Here is an 11,220-nt window from a genome sequence, read left to right as displayed (position 1 = left end):
GAGGGAGAAAGAAAAGAAACAGGTCTCCAGAGTCAGGGTGACTGGGTTGGAAGCCTTAACTGTAACATTGTTAACATGCGTGTCCTTTCTCTGTAATTTTGAGCTTCGGTTTCTTGATCTGTAAAATGGGCCGGACAATGCTTGCCTCGCAGGGCTGTAGTGAAGCATGAAGAGGGTCAGGCATGAAAACCCAGCACCAGAGTTCAGGGTGCTCGATGCAGTCACAGCCTCCCGTGTCGGGCACCCCTCCCCCCACACCAGGCTGGGGAGCCAGTGCTACTTGCTGGAGGGAACATCTCTCCTCTTCTCCAGGACATGCTGTGTGTCCCGTTGTCCGGGGACATCTGTGCGTGTCTCCCATCAGCTGTGTGGCATCAGCCCGGTCTCCTTCCCTCTCGGGGCCTTAATGTTCTCCCCGAGCAAGGGACGGGTGTCCTCATGGGCTCCCATGGTGCCAAGGTACAGAGGGTGGCCCGAGCAGGTAGTCTGGCTCAGGACAGAGGCTCTCGCCCTTTCTCAAGGCCTCCTTGGCCCAGGTGACCTGCCAGGTGGATCGCACTCTGGCAACGGGGTAACCTGGGTCAGTAGGTCAGAAGTTAATCATTTCCTCAAAACACAAGCAAACACACTCCATTTCCGCATTCACCAGTTGCCTACACCGGGATAATAAAATCACGCATCCAAGACAAAGCTCAGGGGCACGTTTCCTGATCTGGATTGACCCCAATTACCCGGGTGACCTTGGGCAGTCGCTTTGTCCACCGTGGCCTCGGCTGGCTCATCTGTAAAATGCGAGTTTGGGATTTAAGGGTAGTTATACAAAAGGCATTGCTCCCGGATGGATTCAAAGGCTGGAAAAGCAGTGTGGGACCGGGCTACCTCCTCTCTGCTTCTCCCCTTCGGGCACAGTCTTCATACTCGTTTTCCTCAGAACTCCCACACTTGGGGCTTTCTGGCTCTTTGGCTTTGCAGGGACTTCTTGTTCTGCCCTCCAGCTTGGATCCTTGAAATCCAAACGATCCCAGATTCTCCCCAGGCCCGCCACCCTCCTCTCGGGAAGAGCATCCTCTATGCTCTGTCTCACTCACCTGGCCCCTCTGTCCTCTGCCTGTAGGTAATAGTGAAAGTCTACCCAGTGCGCAACACAGATAATCAAAGGACACAGAGCCGGGGTGGGGCTGACAGCCCTCGGCTTCTATCAGATCGTGCACTTCCTTAGCGCATCTTCCCGCGTCTTCCCCAGCACGTGGTGCCAGGTGCGGACCGAGAAGGGCACACAGATTGCTTGCCAGGCTGCGTGCTGCTGAGGTCCATGCTGAGCTGGGTGTCCTGGGAAGGTTTTTGTCTAGTGGGTGTGTAGACACACGGGAACCCGATTCCAGAAATAACAGGACACGGCATGTCTAGGGGAATGTGATTAAACATCAGCCCTCACATCAAGCTATATTCATAGCCAAGAACAGACAAACCAGATCACCTCTAATGGAGAAGCAGCGACTAGCCGTGGCTGTGCCCTGGCCCCACCTGTTAGGATTTCACTGGCCTCACTTTTCCCAGGGTGGAATGAACAGGTGCCGTCCCTATGTCCGCGTCCAGCTGTCATTTGCCAGCACTGTGGGCCTCCGTGTCCTCCCCAGCCACCGCTGTACCTGCTCAGGACAGATGCTGCTTCTGGATAACATATATCTGTCCTGGGCTTGCTTCTCCGTCTGACCCCAACTGTCCGCCTCGGCTTCCCTGAGCCTGGCCAGGTGCAAAGCCCAAGGCCTCTGTTTTCCCACCTGGTTCCCTCCACCAGCCCAGGGGCTCCAGTTTCCGGAAAACGAACCCTGTGTTCATCCCCACAGGTAGGTCTCCACAGTATCCTGTCCCCAGGGTGAGCAGCAGAGGAAAAAAAAAAAAAGTTAAATGTTATAAAGCAAGACAAAAAGTCTTGCCGGAAAGTGCGAGATGAACGTTTGCTTTCTCTCTCTGCCTCCTGGGGTTGGGATAAGGGGAGGCGGGTGGGGGCGCTGGCTACAAAAAGTGCCACCGCAGCTACCTAGGGGCCCAGCCTGCCTTCTGTCCCTCGTTCTGCCTCTTTAAGAGAACCCTGGGGCCAAGATTTATTGGCTGCGGGGGCCCTGCTGCGTGTGTGGCTTCAGTGTTTACAGGCCTGGGGAAGGCTGAGGTCTCCCTTCCCAGGCTGCACAGTGGTGGTGAGCTGGAGTTTGGGCAAAGAACGGCTGCCATCCACGGTGGCATTTGCAGCAGGACGCAGCGTGCAGCCAGGAGGAGCAGGCAGCCTTGCACTTGCAACAGCCAGGCCCCTGGACCTGGAGGAAATCCCACCCTGTTAGGTTCAGACAGGGAACTGGGGGCAGGGGGGAGAGGAGAGGGGCTTGTGCTTTTGGAGTGCCTGGGCACCCCTGCCGGGACCTGGCAGGCGGGTCAGAGCTGTTGACGCTGGGTGTGCAGGCGCTGGGTACAGCTGAGAGCAGGGAAGGCGGGAGGGGCCGATGGGAGCTGGGACCGGGGTGACAGCTCGAGCCAAAGTAAGCCACAAAACACACAATGCAGATGAAGAAAGGGGGACAGAGGGACTGCCCCCCTGCATGCTGGGCATGCCCAGTGGCAGACAATGTGTCCTTGGCCCGGTGTTCATTTGTTCATCTGCGAAGCGGGAAGAATGCCATCCGCCTCTCAGGGTTTTGTGGGCATTAAATAAATGGATGCAAAAGCCCTGGCATAGTTGGTCCTCCATAGTGGCTGTTAGTTTTATTTTATTTTATTTTATTTTATTTTATTTTATTTTATTTTATCTGTTAAATGTTTCTTTATTTTAGAAAGAGACAGAGAGAGCAGGGGAGGGGCAGAGAGAAAAGGAAACAGAGAATCCCGGCTGGCTCCATGCTGTCAGCACAGAGCCCGAAGTGGGGCTCGAACCCACGAACCATGAGATCATGACCTGAGCTGCAATCAAGAGTAGACCCTTAACTGACTGAGCCACCCAGGCTCTCCTCTCTCGGCTATTATTTTTACCACCGCCTCTGATTCTAATTGTTCTGGAAGCAAACTTACACGGCTTTGCTAGCTGTGTGGTCCTGTGGGCTGAAGGCTGGCTCTCAAACCTCAGTCTTGCTCCTGCTGACACAGGGTGGCCAGGCACATGGCTCTGGGTTGGGGACACACCTGCTAGCCCCCCCCCCACCTGCTGCCTCACCTTCGTGTTCCAAGCCCTGCTCACCTTGGAGAAACAAGAGCTGATGTTCACTGAACACTTGCTATGAATCAGCAGCCGAGCCAAGCATGTGACCTGCCTCATCACTCTTTAATTTATTATTCGGAACCTTTGATTGTGGAAATGTTCGAAGGCAATCAGAAACAGACAGGGTGGTAATGAAGCCCGGGCCCTCACCCAGCTTCCCTAATGACTGAACATCTATCCCTCCTGGCTCTCTTTTCTTCCTCTTCCTCCTTTTCCGTCTTCTCTGTTTCCTTCCTTCCCTCGCTGCTGGAACGTCCAAAGCAAGTCCTAGACATAGTGTCATGTCACCTGTAAATAAATACCTCAGCGTGTGTGGCTACTGGATACAAAATTTAAAAGAAAGAAAGAAAGAAAGAAAGAAAGAGAAGGAGCTGTTATCATAGCTACAAGCGTGAACAATAATTCTTAATATCATCGAATGTTCAGTCTGTGCATCATCTCATTGAATCTTCAAAATAACTATTTGGAATTAAAAATATGATCGTTCCCACCTTTCAGATGAGAAAGGGAGTGAACGCGACATTGAGTGGCTTGTGCTCAGTCACCCAACCCGGCTCAGCCCCCACTCCTGGGGCCAGTGCTGGTGGGTGCCCGACGGAGGCAACGCCCAGAGCCTGAGCCCTTGCTCTGTCATCCCTGGGCCCCTCGTCACCCAGCAGGCACCTGCTCGTGCAGGTCAGCCCCTGCCCAAGCCCATTTGACTCCCGGCGTTGCATCGACCTTGGCTTTCTCGCTGCATAAAAGGGCGGCCACAGAGCACCCACCTCCGACTCTCGTTCAGTTCTTTATGCCTTTGACAAATACTTATTCTGTGGCTGTCTTCCTCCAGTGCTGTTGGTGGTGCTTGGGATCCTGTGAGTCACAGACGAAAGTCTTAGCCAACACGGACCTGACAGTGTACACGCTCTTGTTACTCAAAGTGCGGTCCAAGGACCGGCAGCTGCAGCATCCCCCAGGAGCCGAACAGAAATACACCTCTGTCCCGGTGCTGCTGAGCTGGAGTCTGTATTTTAACAGGGTCCATAAGACTCATTACTGTGCACGGAGAAGTTTGAGAAGCCTCACACCGGGCCACCGTTCTTACTCCCGGCTACACATGAAAATCCTCTGGGGAGCTTTAAAAAATACCAGGCCTGGGACCCACCCAGAACCATTAAATCAGAACCGCTGGTGATGTTTACAAGTTCTCTGTGCAGATGGGATTGAGCACACCAGCCCGCGCTGATTGTTTGGAAAATAAATGAGCTCACTGTCTAGCAGAGTGCCTAGGGCATAGTAGGTGCTAAACTAACGATCTGTTTCTCCCCTTGCCATCTCATCCTTTGTCCCTAGAACACCCTCCAACTCCTTTGGGTGGCTTATCACCTTTGCTGGTCCAAAGACATTCTTCGGCTTCGTGAGTTCCCGACCTGGGTGGTGCTTTTAGTTTGAGAACCCCAGAAATGTAAACTTGGGACCTTTTCATGGGAATCAGGCTGCAGGAAAGACACGAGCTTCTCCCCCTCATGACCTGGTTTGCTGAGCTGGGCTGAGAGCTGCAAACAAAAATAAATAAATAACCGAAGGCTCGGCCACATGTGCAAAGAGCTTTCTTTCACCACAGCTGAGTCCCAGTGCAGACGTGACCTCATCCCACTCTCCCGCCAGGTGACGCAGCTCCGGGCAGGTGCCACCAGCCTCTGTGGCTCACCAGGCAGAGGCACCCGTTTGAGTCACTGGGCATGCAGGAAAGGCGTCTGACCGTGGACACCGACGCAGAGCAGCGGCTGGCCCCGCTGTCCTGAGTCACAGGAATGTTGTCCTGGGGTGGTGGCCTTGGCAGAGTCTCAGGGTGGTGGGGGTGAGCTGGTATAAGGTTCCTGCAGGCCACCAGGACGCTGCTCATGGGGCTGTGTGCAGGCCTGTGAATGAGCCACAGCCCCCGGGGGAGGCTGGAGAAGGGTCAGAGGCCCTTCTCTGAGAGCCGCAGGGATCAGGTCTGCTGGAGAAGGGGAGGGAGGAGGAAGACAGGGGTAAGAGCTATGAGCTATCTCCTGGGAGGCCAGCACTTCCTGCTGGATCCCATCGTCCAGTCCACTGATTTGATAGAAAGCACAATTCCCACACCAGCTAAATGGGGAGACTGAGGCCTAGACACGGAGAGACGCTTCCCTGTGCCATGCAGGCTGGTCTGGAGACACCAAGGCCTGCGCTCTCTCTAGATATGAGTGGACAAGCTTAGGGAGAGAGGACCCAAACGCTGCACGGGGCATGTCTGGGGATGCCGTGACATGTCCTCCTGACCCTGGACCTTGGCCGTTCCAGGCTGGGGAGAAATGAGGCCAGCAGGAAAAGCGTGGGAAGGAAACTCAGGCAAAGCCGGCTCTGGTCCTACGTTTGGTGCTTACGGGGGACTTTGGGTGAGTCACCTCACCTCCCCACGTCTCTGCTTTTCTCATCTATCCCATGGGGTACGACCTGCGACCTCACAGCGTGGCTTTGAGGAGTGAGTGAATAAGAACGAGGGTTTGTGAAGAGCTGCCAGGGTTGCCGCCCGGGCAACTGGTCGAAGGGTAGTAAATAGCATGCACATGAGCACTCCCTCCCCACTACTGAGCCCAAGGCAGACATCACCAATCGATCGCCGCACTTCCTCCCCCTGGATAGGAACCTGTCTCAGAGCTCCTCTCAGGCCAGAGTGCTCCAGGCAGCCGCTTCCAACCTAGCAGAGCTTGTATGTGACATGAAATCTGCCTTCCGTCCTTACACTGTAGGCTGAGAAGCTGCTGTTCCAGAGTCCGGCCCCTCCAGAAAAAGCCAGAGCTTGAGTGAAAAATGCAGCAGGAAATCAGGACGGGGGTGGGAGAGGCGATCCAGCTGGTGTAAAGGGCTCTTAGTACCAAATGGGCCGTGGGCAGTGTGTGCAGCACGTAAGAGCCCCTGGCAGTGGGCAGGGTGTGGAGAGCACAGTCACAGGGAGCGGACACCAGGAGAGGGACCCCTCTGGGCTGAGCCACGGCCTTGGATCAGGGAACTGCTTCTGCATCTCATTCCACGGGCGTGAAGTCTCTGTGCGGTCTCCACTGTACATTGAGGGAAACTGAGGCTGGGAGAGGCTCCAGTCAAAAGTATATGAAGCTGATATGGGCACCCAAGTTTGCCAGTTGCAAAAGCCCGCCTTCTGCGTGCCGCCATTCGGAACGTACGGCCTGTTTCCTTGGGCCACTGGCCACAGTATGGCTGTGCCTGGGGGAGACCTGTTCTGGCCTTGGCACTCGGGAGCAGGAAGGCTGGGTCCTGCCATGTGCAGCGTGCAAGGTAAGCAGACTGAGGCAGTCTGCCTGAAGTCGTTTCTCTGCTTTTCCAGTCCCCGAGGCATTTGAGTTTGTGAATCTCGGACCAGGGGATGGAACACTGGGTGAGAGTCCCTCTCGGCCACGCTCTTTTATGGTGTAACCCCAGGCAGCGCTGCCCTTTTCTGGGTCTCAGTTTACTCATTTACGACCGAGAGCCTTGGGACAAGTCTGCAATATGCCAGCACTGGACCCCCCCCCCACCCCCCCGCTGGGGGCTAGTTGAAAGGGATGCGTCCCAGGCCGCTGGGTTAGAACCTGCACTGCCCCAGGGCCCAGGTCATCCACATGCTCACGGAGGGAGGAGAACCATCGAGCTTGCGAGTCCTAGGGTCCCCTGCACAGTCAACAACCGAGCATCCTGAAAATCACACAGTCAGCACCTGAGGCCGGGCCGAAGCCCATGCCTGCAGCTCAGGCTGCCTGTTCCAGCCAAGAAGGCTGAGCTGGGAGGGCCGGGCATGAAGGCCCTTGTCGGGATGGGAGGGAGATCCCTTGTCAGTGTGGCTGTGCGCAGGCCCACAGTGGCCGGGAGAGCCCAGCCCGCCAGGCAGCCGCATGGAGCTCCCAGCCTGGGGCAGGAGGCCAGGCACAATGACATACAGAAGCAACTGGGGACAGCCACCTGGGTGTGAGGAGGGACGGGACAGAAGCTGCCGGAGGCCAGAGGAGGGGGTGGTCAGGATGGGCCTGGGGCTGGAGGCTAAGCATTTCTCTCCACTGGGGTGCCGGTGACCCCAAGACCTGGTAGGGGGTATCTCAGGCCCCATCGTGGAGCAGCGGGGGCCACAATTAAATTTAAGTGCTCATCCATTCCCCCCCCCCCCCCACAAGCACCAGCATTTTCCATCCCTTTTATGGATTTCTGAGGAATGATAAAATGCAGCTGTTTGGGCTCCTGAGCCAATGAAATAATGAAAGGTGGCCTGAGTCCCCTCCAGGGAAATCAGCCGCTTATTTATTCCTTTTGACTCGAAGACTTGTATCCATGTTTCATAATGAACCTGCCTCTCACATCGCCGCGGCCCTCACCTCAAACCACTTGCCAGTGACTTTTTTGTAGATCTCTAAACACCTTCTGGTGATGTGATCTTGGTTGATATTTTGCTTCACTTTCCTCCCCTGAAAAAAATACGGGTTCCCTAACCCCTGTGCCGTGCAGGGCCCTTGGCACAGTTAGATGAGAAATTGTAGCCCCTGGCCTAGAAGAATGCCTGGCATACAGTCGGTGCTCAACGATGCCACTTGCCTGCCCGTTTGCTGCCTTGTAGCTCTCCTGGAGGGTGCGGGATTCACATAAAGGAAGCTGCCTGCTGCTGTTCTCGTTCTAGCTACTTCCTTAGCCACGAAAACAGCCTCGGCCTTCGTAGGCACGGATTGCCCAGATCCACGCGGTGGAGAGCCTCGCCGTAGCCTTGAGACAGGAAGGGCCAGCCTTTGCAATTCCAGCACACGGCTGATGCCCAGAGAGCCCGAAGGCCTCCCCAGGCCCACTCTGCAAGAGCAGATGTAGCGCAAGGACCGGGAAACAGGACTTTGCCGCCACCCCACTCACGTCCCGGGGAGAGCCTGGCTTCGGAACGCTTTTGCTCCCTTTCTTGCTCCGTTTCTGCCTCCTGAGCTGGCTGGACGTCTTCGTTTCACCAGGGTCTACCCTTCAGTGTCGGAAAGTGACGAAGCCTTGAGCCCTCAGGAAGGCAGGAGGCACCTTTCCTTCTTCCTCCGCATTTCCTGACAGCCTGGCCGCCCACCCCGGGCCCCCTCGTAAGCCAGCGTGCACGGGGCGTGATGGGCTTTCTGTGTCCGCAGGTGTTTCAGCTTACCCAGAGACCGTGTGGGGGGCCCGCTGCCAGGTGTGCTAGGGGACCTCTAACCCAGACAGTCCTGGGGGCTCTGTTATTTGTCATCATCAACCGTTCAGGTCGACGGGCTATTGTTGAGTTTCTAGAACTACAGCTGCCATGAAGTGAGCCGGATTACGTTCCTTCACCCGATATGCCCAAGTCCTGACACACCCAGTACCCGGGAAGGTGAACCGTTTCTTCATTTGGCAATCAGGCCTTTGCTGATGTAATTAAGGATCAGGACGAGAGAGAGTTCTGGATTGCGGGTGGGCCTCACAAGGAGACGGAGATCTGAGACACAGATACACACAGGGGAAAGCCGTGTGAAGGCAGAAGGGAGGACTGGAGGGATGTGTCTACGGGCCAGGGAACGCCAAGGATTGCCAGCAACCGCCAGAGGCCGGAAGAGGCCAGGAGGGATCCTCCCTGGGGCCTCGAGAGGGAGCAAGGCGCCACCAACACCCTGATGTCAGACCTCTGGGCTTCGGGACTGTTCTAAGCCACCCAACTTGTGGTATGTGTTACAACAGCCCTAGAAAATGAATACACCACATAAAGAATGAAACGTTTAGAATGGACTGTCCGTGTGTTTGAGATGTTTCCAGGACAGGTGACGAGGCCTCCAGCGGTCGGAGGCCCCTGAGGGGCTGTATGATGGCGGCTCTGGGGCCGAGAGGCCAGCAGGCAGCCATGGGCGACACTGCGGGGGGTGGCCTGTGCTTGGCTTCAAAGGCTGCTGAGCATCGGTGGGGTCCGGGGCACCTGGGCCGGTGTCGGGGTCTTCGCGTGCTGTGCCTGTGTGGGGTGTGCGATGCGTCAGAGCAGACGGCAGAGAGAGAAGCTGGCAGGGAATCATGGGAAATCGAGTCCCCCAGCTTCCTTACTGACCTTAAGGGCCTTGGGGGCCCTCTGCTCATCCAGGGCAGGTATTGTGGAGATGCCTGTGTTCCAGGCAGTGGCGGGAAATATAGCCAAACCATGCCCTCTCTCTTGCCGTCTACAGGGAGACAGGAGTCCAGGAGGTGGACAACCCCAGCCTGAGGGGCGAGGGTCACAGAAGCTCATAGGAAAAAATACAAGGGGATCGGAGCAAGGAGCCTTCTCCCTGCCTGGGGAGTCCAGGGAGGCTTCCGGGCAGAAGGGGTGAGTGAGTGGTTCCAAGAGGTTCCTAAGGAGGAGTCCTTTGAGTAGGGAAGGCACGACATGCTCCCCAAAGCGTGATGTGGCCACATCAGACTGGAGGGTGGGGGACCAGGACAGAGCACGGAGCGGAAAGAGGCGAGGGCATGGTGGGGAGCAGGGGAGAGGGGACTCGGCTGGAGGATGAAACAATGCTTTGTGACCAAATGGGAGGAAGGGAGAGGGCAGGGGGGTGGGGTGTGACTCAGGCCACTGAGCCGGAGGACTCATGGGCAGTGTGAGGGAACTGCTTCTCTGTGGCGGGGCTGAAGGCAGGGTTTGGCCTGCAAGGGCCCTTCCCTGACTGGGCAGAGGAGCAGATACACACCCCCCCCCCCGGCCCCCCGCAACACACACATGAACTCGTCTCCCGACTCTGTCTCTCCTACCCCTTACTCTTTCTTCTTTGTCTGTAGTCTGTTCCCTACTAATAGGGAGGGCACGACCCAGCCCTAGCCCTAGGGTGGAGAAGGAGGGACAGGAGGCAAAGCCCGAGTCCCAGAGAGAGCCACACCTCTGCAAAGGCAAAGGGCAGAGACGGATGGCTGTACAGACAAGTGACAAGGACACACAGACAGCAGGGACTCACCCACTGACGTACCACGAATCGGAGAGACACAGAGACTCCAGTCACACCATGATGTAGACCAAGAAAGATACTCAGGTACCCACAGACACACACACACACACACACACACACACACACACACACACACACAAAGGCACACAGATGCCTAGCCAGATCGACACAGGCAGAGCCACGAGGACAAAGAGGCTTTGAGCGAGGCCAGCCCGCCTCCAGAACCCAGACATCCCAGCTTTGCAGTCCCCCTAGGAACCCTCTGAACCGCCAGGAGAAATTCCTGGGATATTAGCTAAATTTCAGACACAAACATTCCGGTCTCCCTCTCCAGATGTAATGCTCCTGAAAGCCTGCACAGCCCTCCCTCGGCTCGCCCCCACGGCCCCCGCTCCCTGACTCGGAGGAATGCTGCCTGTCGGCTCAAGGAAGGGGGTAGTCCGGGAGAGGTGGAAGGTCCACACCAGGCAGGGAGCACAAGGCCACACTGGTGGGGCTGCCTGTATACTGCGGTGGGGGGGGAGGGGGGGATCGTGACAGATGAGGTGGTCAGGCAGAGCCTAGGGGCTCCCTTGTGGCAGGGTGGGGCTCCGCCCAAAGCTGGGGCTGACCAGGCCCCAGAGAGGTATGGAGAAGTCTCTAGACTGAAGTCAGAACTCTGACTTAGAGCTCAGCTCTACACCAGAAGGCTTGGCTCATCATGGGGGCGCCTTGCAAAGGTTTGGGTCTTGCTCATCTCCCCACAGACGCACTGGCCACTTCTCCGCTCCAGGAACATGCCAGATCCTTCCCACCTCAGGGCCTTTGCACGCACTGGTCCCTTCACCTGGAGCTCTTCCTGTGACTCAGCCTCCGTCTCGGCATAAATGCCACTTTCTCAGAGAGGTGTCCCCCTTACCGACGTAAGCCTCTTCTTATTTCCTTTTCAAACACCTGGTTCTTCTCCTTCATGGCCCTGATCTCAGTTTGTAGCTGTTGCTTTACCTGCATGGCTTCTATTCAAGCCCTCCCCTGGGCTAGATCGGAAGCCTCTCGAGG

Source organism: Panthera leo, chromosome D2, assembly GCF_018350215.1.
Source record: "Panthera leo isolate Ple1 chromosome D2, P.leo_Ple1_pat1.1, whole genome shotgun sequence".
Lineage (NCBI taxonomy): Eukaryota > Metazoa > Chordata > Mammalia > Carnivora > Felidae > Panthera > Panthera leo.
The sequence above is the reverse complement of the archived record's forward strand: the minus strand, read 5'-3'. Positions refer to the sequence as shown.